The sequence below is a fragment of the Macrotis lagotis genome, chromosome 2 (assembly GCF_037893015.1).
Source record: "Macrotis lagotis isolate mMagLag1 chromosome 2, bilby.v1.9.chrom.fasta, whole genome shotgun sequence".
Lineage (NCBI taxonomy): Eukaryota > Metazoa > Chordata > Mammalia > Peramelemorphia > Peramelidae > Macrotis > Macrotis lagotis.
Genome location: NC_133659.1, coordinates 224,365,279 through 224,378,218, shown reverse-complemented (window position 1 = coordinate 224,378,218; position 12,940 = coordinate 224,365,279). Strand labels below are relative to the sequence as shown.

Below are 12,940 nucleotides of genomic sequence, written 5' to 3'. Positions count from 1 at the left end.
AAAGTGGAATCATGCCTGTGGTTTATATAGCTAGTTCAGAATAGTATTAACTACAGTGAAAGAGAATTAATGAAAAAGAATAGTGGAACAGAATATTAAGGGAAAATGTAAGTTGTATAGTCTGAGTAAGAGGTTTTGAAAGTACTGGGAAGAGAATCAAGGCATAGAGACAATTGGGGTTTTTGAACCATTTGTTAAGTATGGAAATTGGTTAAAGAATGTAGATAGAAGATTTGAATAGGTTTGATACTGTATAAGTAAAAGGATTGATTTGGGGGATTTGGGGAGTCTTGGGAGGTGATTTTAAAATCAATTTTAAAAAGGGGGTACTATAAAAAGCTCAAATTTCAAATGGAGATATATGTTTAAATGAGGTTAAGGTAATCTGAAAATTGCATTAAACTGCCACCTTTTGTAATATCTGGCAGTGAAATTGGAAAAGTAATAAACCCAATAAGATGAAAACTTTGATATGAAAGCAATTGCTAGGTAAATGTTAATTTTTTATGTTATTATTGATTCTATAATTTCTAATCTTTTGTACAAAATAATCTGAAAATATTTGTAAACTGAATTAAGAGGTTTGTGTGAAAAAGGGGGAGGTTTATTTTATTTTAACGTTTTATGGTAAAGTACAATATCAATATTTGTGTAATCCCTGTATAAAAGGCATCCTTGACACCTTTTTTGGCCCTGAGAAACTCCTCAGAAATATAAACTTGGCTAAGCACCTTTGGATCTGAGAATAATCTGACAGGACCCAAATGCTTAACTCTGGGATCATGAGATATACCATAAATTTGTCTGAGATTCACAAAGCACCCTTGTTAACCTGATCATTTTGCTATATCTGTAGAATTCCTGCTTCCTCCCAAGACTGCCTCCCCTTTCTCCAGATGCAGCTGGAACCATGAGATAGTAGACTTCACTAGACTCCCTATGTCACAGGAAATATGTTATATATCTAACTGCTATCTCTGCTTCTGTATCTTGCTTGCTCACAATACCTCTGCCCAAATACTATAAAAAACTTGTTCTCTGGCCACTCAATGCTATGTGCTTTGAGGAGGTATCCCCACATAGTCATTGGTAATAAAATGTACTCTCCAAAATTCATAGCTTGGTCTCCATCTCAGTTCTTTGGGTTCAGCAATGGCTCCTCCAGAGTCATAAGAGGAAAAAGAATTAATGGAAATGCTGTAATAGATAGGGACAGAATGACCTTGGTGGAGACTGGTAGTCTGCCAAAACTATTGTCAGGATAGACTGTGAGTGTGCTCTTAATCAAGCTTTAGAATTACTAAACAAGGGGAATCAGGAAACACTGATTCAAAATATGTTTGGGGTATAGTTCGTGTATCTGAAAAAAAATCTGGGGTGAGTGAGTAATGATAAAAAGTAAAGGTAAAGAATTAGTACATATTCCTTTAATATCTCAAATTGAGGGGAATCTCCAATTCCCATAACATAAAATGTTCTAATATAAGAAATATTGGTCAGTAAGGATAGAAAATTCTTATAAGTTAGAGCAATGAGAAGTTAGACTTGCACTGATAAAGATAAAAAGAATTTGCAAACTTTTTTTAGGCTTTGAAAACAAAAATGATTTAAGGTTTTTTTTTTTTTGCTTTTTATTTCTCCAGTAAACATAACTTTTAATATAAAACCTTTAATATACAAATTGCATATGCAACAATAGCCACAGGGACAAAGGGTAGAGGACAAGAATTGAGGGCCAGGGGATGCTTCCATGTGCATCCTCTTTTGCTTTGTCTCCAAAATACAAGAACCATCTTAGTCTCCTGTAGCCAGAGAGATCATATATGGTCCCAGAAGAAGTTAAGTGCAGTCTTTTGGCATTAACACCTAGAGTTTAGGGGTATGGGGTGTGGTTTACAATGAGTATATTTGTTATTCCTGCCCAGAGAAAATCAGTTGGTTAGTTCTTGATCATATCCTCTGATCTGGCCAAGAGCTAGGAGGAATGATTCATATTTGAGTGGAGGTGCCACCAATGAAAGAGGGTGGCTTTGTCTTTAAATAGTCCCCCAAAATCCCATTCTTGGCACCTAAGGAAATGGGCCTTTCCAAGAGTTGGCAAGATGTAGGCAGGAATAAAAAAAATCCAACTGGGAAAAGAGTGGCAATCAGCATACTGGTAGTCATCCATCAGAACTCCCATGATTACTAATGAGCAACTCCAGAAAGTCAAGGCAAATCATTGATTGAAAATGGTTGGGAAGGTGAAGAAACTAAGGAAATAACACAACATAAAAGGGGGGGAGGATTCTCCAGTTATAGGTCAGGTAGCTCATAAGCAGCCCCAAAACAAAACAAGAAGAACCCACCCACAAGACTTAATATCTTTGCAGAGTCATAATACCCTAAAAAAGACAGGCGAGAAGGCAAAATTCTCAATGAGTAAAAGAGCTAAAGCACCATCTCCTCTGCAGACCTGTAAGAAAACAGGTAAATAGTCTCTCTGGGTTGAACTAATGGACATAACAATGATATGTTTTCCTTCCCATAAGGACCAGTTTAACTGGCATGGCATACAGATAGATATAGTTTAGAGCCCTAATCCAAGTCCTCCAGGTTGGCCCCAGAAATTTTCCAGCAGGCAGAACAAAACCATTCATTTGGTAGAGATCCATGTCCATCACACTGCCTAAGCCTTATTTTTTTCCTTAGATACAGTCCATAGAGTTTTCAGGAATGATGCTGGGGGCACAATCTGGAAGATCTAATCCTTTGGTTGGGGGACAATTTAGAGATAGCCCCAAGAGAGGATCTTGGTTTTCAATGTCCTCCAGTTTGTCTGTGGTACTGTCCCAGTTGATATGGAATCGAGTTACTCGGGGATTAGAAGCCAAGATATTTCGCTGGAGCTGAGAGAAGTCTGGTTTCAGGGGTGGGTTCTCCCGAAGCTCAGGGTTGGTATATTCATTGTTGACATAGTAGCCAACTCTTGCCCATGGTAGGTGCAAGTTGTAAGGACCACAGTCACACCCACTGCATCAGTTTCTGGGATTAGGGAGGCATTAGGGGCATCTGCCTGAAAGACAAATATGTGTCGCCCGGCTGGAACTGGCCCTACTAGTACTGAATCCAATATTTGGTCAAACTCTTCATTCTCTGCTGAACCCACATAAATGATTTTCCATTCTAAGTCTTCTGCCAAGGCCTCGCTGCACTCGAAGCTGATCTCGAACTGGAAGGGGCTGTGGAAAGGGCTCGGGTTCTCCAGCCGCCACATTCAGAACCGAAACTTTGGCCATGACCTTGCGGAGTCAGGAAAGAAGGGCGCCCTCCAAGCAGCCCCGCGCTCCCTCTCGCGTCCCCTCCTCGCGGTTTCCACACCAGACTGAGATTTAAGGTGATTTTGAATATGATTTTTGAAATTTAAGAGAAGTATGAAGAAAATCTTGTAATTATAAAAAGGGATTTTTAGCAACAAGTGGTCTTAAGAATTTTTCTGTTACAAAATTCTAGGGAATAAAGGGAATATGGATGAAATTGAAATGTGTAGTGAATAATTAGTAAACTTTGTATAAAAACAGATTTAAGCAACTTTTTTTTAAGAATCTAAAATTGTGTTACAATAATGAACAATGAATGTATTAAGGTTTATCCTATCACATTTGTAAAGATTTGTTCTGAGAAAACTAGAGAATATCTTGCCAACAGATTACATTTCTCAAGGTCTTTTTGGCTTAGAGAATTTGTGAAAGGCTTTGGTTTTTGTTTTTGTTTTTAGTCATGTTTATAAAAGGGAATATCTATATATAAGATTAATGTAGCTTATTTATTATCTGTTATTTAAGAAGAAAAATTATATATGTGAATGTAACACTAGCATGAGTAAAAAGTGTATATTGGGCTTTTGAAATTATCATATGTATAAAACTAAATTCATGGAGAATCTTAATTTCTTTGTTTTGAAAATAGAAATGGGGGCAGCTAGGTGGTGCAGTGGATAGAGCACCAGCCCTGGAGTCAGGAGTACCTGAGTTCAAATCTGACCTCAGACACTTAATAATTATCTAGCTGTGTGGCCTTGGGCAAGCTACTTAACCCCATTGCCTTGCAAAATAACTTTAAAAAAAATAGAAATGTATTTGGAAGAAGAGATAAGCTTATAAAGCACAAATTTAGAAGAAGTTTGTGTGTAAAAGAAATTATAAGGTTAATTTTAAGAGAACCTGTTGTTTTGTTTTGCTTTAAGAGAATGAGATAGCATAAAAACTTTATGTTTCGTGTAGGTTAAGGATTTAATGTTTAAATTTTAAAGAAGTAAAATTGCAGTTTTCTTCCCCCCTATGAAATGCAGATTCAGAAGGATAGTGTAACTGCAAGATACTCTTTCCAATAATGCTGTATAAATGAGAAGGGTTTTGGAAAATGATTAGAAAATTAAAAATTATGTAACCTAATTAGATCACTTATCAATGAATAAAATGTTGAAGAGTGTTATCAAACATGGGATCTACTTTTGGAAATACAAACTATTTTACATAATGTGGAATTACGGATTGGTTGCTTTGTAGGGATAATGAAGGAAATTATCAAAGGTCTTGACCCTCTGGGCCTTGAAATTTTTAAATGATGTGTTGGACCTTGCTCTAGAACTATAGGTCCAGGTATAAATGTAATAATGGAAAGATTGTTTTGTGAAATCTAGTTCTTAATGTGTTACACTTATTACTGTTTTGTTAAATTTAGAGACCCTTAAGATATTGTAATGGGTTAAATCAATTCTGAAAAGTAATAATTTGTATTTCAAATATGCCTAATTAAACAGGTTTATTATAGAGAATTGTTTGCATAAGAACTTGTCAATTTTATATATATATATATATATGTATATATATTCATAAAAATTGAAATTTTTGTGGTAATATGTGTATATATTTATATTTATAATCTCAAAGTTATAGTTGTTTGCTTTGAAGTAAAAGCACCTGAGCAACACAGGAAAGAAAATAATCATAATAATTTGTGATTTTTTTGTGACAATCTCTGGCTAATTGTTATGTGAGAATTCTTAAAATAATCTCCTAGCCAATGGAGGTGTTTATTTATTGTAATACAGTAGGCTAGCCAAGAGGCCTCTAATATACCATCTTTATCCAGAACAAAATAGACACGATTTCAGACAAAGGGATGTGGGCCTGCAGATTAGAAGTTAGTGCCACCAGGAGGATAGACTTTCTAGTTGAATTATGAAACATATTTATGAGAACTTTGTTTTTTGTTTTGGGGGTTGTTTTTTTTTGGGGGGGTATGTCAAGGAGTGCTCCAGATGCTGGGGGAACTTGACTGCTTTTTGAATGTTTAGAAAGTCCTTGATGATAGGGACACTCAGTGACACCCCACCCCCCATCCAGATTAGAATTAGCATTTAGTCCTTGTGAAGTAGATTCACTTGGAGATCTAATTAGATGGAATTAGTATTTTAGATCTTGGGACTTTTAATTGGCTTTTGTTTTGTGTCTGACATCAGGTATGATCAGCAAGGGAGGTGCTGTTGAATCAATGCTCTCTTGAAGTCTGGAAGCCTGAAGGAGGTTTGGACATTACACAGGTGACAGGTGTATTGGAAGAAAAAGCTGAATGGGCGACTTTTCAGTGCAACCTGAGATTGGACCCTTTTGACTTGACCTTCTCAAATGTGACATTTGAATAATGTCTCACGGGATAAATCTAACATTTGACTTAAAGCATTTGACTATCCACTTGACGTCTGCCTGGAAACTGACACTCAAAATTATATCTATAAAGAAATTTTCCTTTGATGTCCTAGATCTTTATAGTAAATCACTAAAAGTCAATTTGATATAGAAATTTTAGGTCAAGTGGAGTTTAATAACTAGAAAGGCCATCATGTGGTTTTAACTTCTACTGTTAGCTATATGTTTTGTGAAGAATTAAGATTCTTTAATTTTATTTCATTTTGTGCTAGGAAAAGGATATTTAGGTAAGAAGAATAAAGAAGGTTATGTAATCTCAGATATACTTCTGTGCAGTAGCAGTTTCAAGTTTTACTTTGAGAAGGGAATGTAAGTTGAGTATATCAGAAGTATCACCTATAGTTTAGTTAAGAAACATTTTGGGAAGAAAGAAGAATTTATTTTAGTTAAGGATACTTGAGTTATCATTTTAATGAAGACATTAAGGCTATTTGTATGTTGCTTGCTGGATACTCTTTATACAAAGATGGTCATTCAATATAAATGTTATAAGCTCAAGTTAACTTGATAATTTTCAACATATTCATTTGTGAAGTGAACAATTATGGAAGTTGTATTTTTGTTAAAATATGTATATCAATGTGACAGTGAGTAAGGCAAAATGTGAATTTTAATAGCTTTAGAATTTTATAGTCTAATGATGTAAATATGAATCTATCTGATAAGATGTTGTGTTAAGAAGTTCCTTTATCAGAAAAGGAGATCTCAACAAGTCATCTGAAGGGGTGGCTAGGTGGCACAGTGGATAAAGCACTGGCCTTGGAGTCAGGAGTACCTAGGTTCAAATCTGACCTCAGACACTTAATAATTACCTAGCTATATGGCCTTGGGCAAGCCACTTAACCCCATTTGCCTTGCAAAAACCAAAGAAAAAAAAACAAACCAAAAAAACAAGTCATCTGAATTGGAGATTGGAATGGACTCTGCAGATACAGAAAGATATTGAATGTCTCCAGGGGGAAAAAAAGAGAGAAACTGGAAGAGTTTTTCTTCCTCCATTGTGTCTATGTGTGTGTATGGGTTGTTTGGTCAGGGTTCCAAGGAGAAGATGGGTCCCAAGGAGGACAGGAAGATAGAGAATGGAACCTGAGAGGGTATCAAGGATAGTGTGAGAGGACTTCAGATGCTAAAATATATATGTATATATATATATATATACATATATTTAGAAAAAAAAGAGGAGAGATTGCGTAGAATATTCCCTCTTAAGAGTTAATATTTCTGGTTAAGTCTGCTCAGGGTTAAAAATCATTAAAACAAAGACAGACTATTACTCTTAGACTATTCTTAGAAGAAAGAGGGAGAGAGACCTTGCGTTCCAATCCAGGTACCCTCCTGATTCTGTTAGGAGGGAAACAGTGGACTATTTCCAGAGAGACCTTGCATTTTTAGTTAGTCACCTATTTGATGATAAAACTATCTTAACTGGAAGAACAGTAGACTGTTCCCATGAGAAAAACCCCGCATTATAACAAAGCTCATAGGACTCCTCTTGTTTGATGATGAGTAGACTGTTACTTCAATAAGATAGTTATAATCCTGAAGGTTATTCTCACCATCTGGATGATAAGGTAATCTTTTAAGAAAATCATTCTTTTCTTTTTTGCTGGGGTAGATTTTCACAAGTAGAATGTAACTCTGAACAATGAGTCAACAGAGAGGGATGACAGGAAGGAGTAGGGGATGGTGTTAGGCCATATAATCTTGTTTGACTGTCAATTTGGGGCAGCTCCTTGATCTTCACTACCTTTGTCAGACTTAGAATGTGCCCTTTTCTCGAGAAAAGCCAAAATAAACTTTCTTTTTTTGTTCAGAGGAGTCTTTGTATTTTTTTAAGTGGATTTTTATCCCACATACCATGAAATAAACAATAGATAACATAATACAATAATGACCATCAATATTAACTAAAATTATCTCCTTGTATCCTTGTAACCTACTGCCAGTATCCATTTAGTCAGTACATTTTGAATATCAGATGTCTTGTCGGTTGATCTCTGGATATTTTCTTTTGGCCCTTCTGGAATAGGGCTCCTTCTTAGTGTAGCTTTCTGATCATGAAACTTCAGAGAATTTAAGTTTTGTGTACCTTTTTCTGTCTTTATTTTTATATAAAGTCAGTACCAGATATAAGAAGCTTAAGATCACACAACTAATAAATTTCTAAGCATGGAATGTAACTCAAGTTTCCCTGCATTTTTCCAGCTTTTTTTCCCCCTAATCTGAATCTAAGATGAGAGGGGTTAACAGGGTCAGAGGGGGAAGGTCTCTGAACTGGGGTGAGTCAGAGGAGTCTATTGCAGGATAGGGATCAGCTGAGGTAGGATAGGAGGATTTAAGGTGATTCCTGATTTAAACCATCTTTTCCTCTTTTCATGGTTAAGGAAAGGATTAAGAAGAGACAACTATAAAAATGCAAATCAAATACCTGTTTTTTTTTTCTTCATTCTGGCATTACTCGAATTACAACTAGTTTGAAAACTAGCTGTCTTCCTTCATGACACTAAAATAATAGCTATATGAGTGAGGTGGACAGAACCAGAAGAACATGGTAGATTGTGTGATGATCTACTCTGAAAGATTTAGTTCTTCTTAGCAATACAATGCTCCAAAACAATTCCAAAGAATTCATGATGGAAAATGCCCTCCAGATAAATAACTATGAAGTCTAAATGCAGATTGAAGCATGCTATTTTTACTTTTATTTTCTTCCTCATGGTTTTCGCCTTTTGTTCTGATTCTTCTTTCACAACATGACTATAATATGGAAACACATTTAACATGACTGCACATGTATAACCTATATCAGATTGCTTGCTGTTTTGAGGAAGGAAGAAAAAATATGGAACTCAAAATCTCGTAAAAATGCATGTTGAAAACCATATCTGTAATTGGAAAAAATACTATTTACCACTTACCTAAAATTGAGAGAAGGTTTTAAAAAAAATAGCTCCATCACTCTTGAGGGGGAAATTTTCTAAGTGCTTATTACCCCTCAAAATTCTGCAAAATTTAATCCTTATTTTTTCTTTAAATCAAATGTGGTTCTTCAAACTCTCAAGATATTTCAGCATATGTTTAGTTTCTGCTAAGTATCATATCAGACAGAACAAAGAGAAGAGGGTGAGTTCCTGAAATTATCTAAAACCCCAGGAATTCTCCTCTGAAATCTTAAAATGATTACTCTCCAAACTTAATGATTAATCTCCAATTCTCCTTAATCTCCAAACCTTCAAAATCTAAGATTTTTTTAAAATCAAATTTCCCACTGAAAACCTGGGAGGCATTCCTACTTATTGGGACAGCTGCTTAAGTATGAAACTTCATCAATTTTTTTCAGCTTACTGTACTCTTTGCATCTTTGTAGTGGTTTTTCTGACTGACTACATTTTACCCAAAACAAATCTTTCAAGGTAATAGAACCTATAACCAATGCTAAACATGACACAATGCAAAGATCCCCCTACATTTTACAAAGAAACAGAAACATAGACAAAAATTTTCCCTTAGGGTCTTACTTAATCCATTCTCCTTTTTCCATTCCATGTTCCACTTAGCTACCATTGTGATCTTACTAAAGTATTGGTCTGAGTGAGTCATTCCTAGTCAAGAAGGATGTGGATTTGCAACTAGACTTCTCTGGCATTTTAAACCCTTTACAATTTTATTTTACAGATTTATTATCCATTACTCCCCATTCCTGTTTTGTAATCCCTTCTCTTAATGCTTATACCTTGGATTACTTTCACCAGGTACATCTCTTATTCACATACTGTTGAACAGAGCTGGAAAAATATGAAACTGAGCTAAATGGGTCAACTTTAATTTTATCTAATTTCAACTGGGTCCTACCTCTACAAGGTACATCTCTAATCAACTTATCACAGATGCTATTTCACAGTCTTTTCAAATATCCTTTAGTTCCCCTTACCCCAAAGTTGCACTATGGAGTTCCCTAGACTTTCTCAGCTGGGATTCTTGCCTTATATTTCTTGAAAAGGTTGAGGCTATTTGTGGGAGCTGCATCCTCTCCTCTCCTCCTCTTTCATCTCTCAGACGTTTTTTCCTACTGTTCTTCTCTTCATCTCTCACGAAGAGGTAGCTTTTCTTGCTAAGACCAATCCTTTTATATATATATATATATATCTTTGAACTCACTCCCACTCGTCTTCTCCACACAATCCCCACTATCATCTCTACTTTTTTTCTTTTCTTCCATTTTCCCCTATCTACTGGCTTCATTCTTGTTGTCTAGAAGCATGTCTAACTCACTTTAACCTTAAAGAACTGCAATAAAGCCTTCAATTGATGCAGGTATCCCAGCTAGCTATATCTTTATCTTTCTACATCTTTTATGTGTTTCCAAGTACTGTGCTAAGTGTGGGGATACAAAAAAGAGGCAAAGAAAGTCCTTATCCTCAAGGAACTCACAATATTCAGGAAAAATATGAGAAAGCCATTTTGCATTTCATTTCTCTATCTCCTCTCAGTCTCTTCTAAACCCTCCTGACTTCCCTCATTCAAAGTTCATTATAAAGTTATTAATGATCACTTAATTGACAAATTTTAGTCTTTTCTTGAGGGAAATAGATGTTTCAGTGGATAGAGCACAAGGTCTGAAGTTAGGAAGGCTCCTTTCTTCCTGAGTTCAAATCCATCTTCAGACATTTACTGTCTATGTGTCCCTGGGCAAGTCACTGTTTGCCTCAGTTCTTCATCTGTAAAATGAACTGGAGAAGGAAATGGCAAACCAGACTAGAATCTTTGCCAAGAAACCCCCAAATAACCCAAATTGCAACCTACTGAGACTTGGCAGAAGGTCTTTAAGCTGTTATAGCTGATTAGTAGGACTGTCAATTTTGCTAGGAGTGATTTTCAAATAACAATCTTGCAGAAGATCTATTACTAGCAAAAGAATGGTGAAATAGTTCACAAAAACAAATTTATTTTCACCTAGCCTGGTATTTTAGCTACCATCTTGAAGAATGAGTTGAGTACTGTTATAAGGGGGGAAAGGGGGAAAAGGGAAAAAAACCCAAAGCTAGTGGTGCCCTCTTATTGCCCCCCCCCTTGCTCAAAGGTCTGGTAGGATCCTGATAGCCTAGGGGCAGAACTCTCTAAGTAGCATCTTACTCAGACTTTCTCTTCCCACTTTGTACTTCCAATGCTGAACTTCTCTGTCTATACTCTATCCTCTTTTCCCACTGCACCCTGCTTCATATTCAATCAGCATAAGTTGTTTTTCTTTCTATATAAGTTTCCTTCATATTTATCTCCTCCTTGCTATTCTCAGTTACCACCATACTATTTACAATGCATTTCTTTCCTGTAGGGAGTTTTGCTCTCAGTTTGGAAAGATCTTGATAAACTTATCCATGTTTAGGTTTTAACAAATGATGTGTTTTCCCTTACAGTCTATAGTTACTTATTTCTTGTATATCTCTCATAGCTACATTTGTGGAACATTTCTTTTAACTATCTCACAGAGACTATTGATAATATTATAAGGCTTTGAGACCTCGCTTTGAATGTTGAGAATAGCAGTTTGTGCTTATCATTTAAGAGAGTCACTTGAGGAAATGGTTTAATGTGATGTACTTTTGTTTATGAAAGATATGAATTTTATCTATGATCTATGAGAATATATGAAGAATCTGTAAGTAAAACAAGTAGGAATGATATGAGGAAAAATTTCTAACTTGTTGAAGCTATTTTAACAGTGTGATAAACTTTTTTTGGGGGGGGGCGGCTAGGTGGTGTAGTGGATAAAGCACCGGCCTTGGAGTCAGGAGTACCTGATAAACTTTTAAAGAGAATGTGTTTAGGAAGAAACTGTCTATAATTTCTGAGGAAAAGAAAACAAAAAAGAATAAATCTTAAGGAGAATTATTAAGAAGCTGCTTAAGAAATTTTTTTCCTTCAAATGATAAATAGTATCTCTTTTTTTCTTTTTTGTTTATTTATCTTATATTATTACAATAATCTTGTGAGAGTAATCTATAAACCTCCTTCTGCCCCCCAAAAGATGAGAAACCTCAAGAATAGTGATAGAGAGAGAAAAAAAATATGCTTTAGTCTGTGTTCAGATTCCAATGGCTCTGTCTCTGGGATGAGTTACTTTCCCCATCATAGCCACCAGAGAAGTTTTTTCAATATTTTTCCCACAGTTGCTATCACTAGCTATATTTCCCTCCACTCTATTCCTCCCCACTCTCATCTATTCCATTCTCTCTCTCTCTCCTTTCACCCTGACACTGTTCAGAAGTGTGTTGTATCTGAGTACCCTTTCCCACAACCTTCCCTCTCTTCTATCACCTATTCCCCTCCCTTGCCTCCCCCCCATTCCCCCTTATTCCATCCCTTTCCCTCTAATTTTTCTCTAAGGTAAGACATATTTCCATACCCTATTAAGTGTGTATATTACTTCCTCTCTGAGCCATTTCTGATGAGAATGAAGTTTCACTCATTCCTCCTTACCTGATTCCATTCTACTCCATTGTTTTTTCTGGACTCTTATGTGAAATATCTTAGTCCCTCCTTCCTCTCCTTTCTCTTCCTCCTGTTACTTTCTTTTATCGCCCATTGACTCCATCTTTTTACTGTATTATACCATTATATTCAGCTCTTACCTGTGTCTTGTCTATATATGCACCTTCTAACAGCTCTTATAAATGAGAAAGTTCATATGAGTTATCAGTATCTTTTTCCCATGCAGGAATACAAGCAGTTCAACATCATTAAGTTTCTCATAATTAGTCCTCATCCACCCTCTCCATGGTTCACCTGAGTCCTGTACTTGGAGATCAAACTTTCTGTTCACCTTTGGTTGTTTCAATAGGAAAGTTTGAAAGTTCCCTGTTTCATTGAAAGTTCATCTTTTGCCCTGAAAGAAGATGTTCAGTTTTGCTGGGTAATTGATTCTTGGTTGTAAACCAAGATCTTGTGCCTTCTGGAATATCATATTCCAAGCCCTATGAGCCCTTAATGAAGATGCTGCCAGATCCTGTGTAATCCTGACTATAGAGCCATGGTAGTTGAATTATTTGTTTCTGGCAGCTTTTAGTGTTTTCTTTTCTTTTTGTTTTTTTTGCAAGGCAAATGGGGTTAAGTGGCTTGCCCAAGGCCACATGGCTAGGTAATTATTAAGTGCCTGAGACCAGATTTGAACCCAGGTACTCTGTACTCCTGAC

At 36.0% G+C, this 12,940-nt stretch overlaps 1 pseudogene; it reads right to left on the bottom strand.

Annotated features, from left to right (window-relative positions):
- Window positions 1-2,687: 2,687 nt before the first annotated feature.
- Window positions 2,688-3,293, bottom strand: LOC141511462 (histone chaperone ASF1B pseudogene; annotated as a pseudogene).
- Window positions 3,294-12,940: the final 9,647 nt, after the last annotated feature.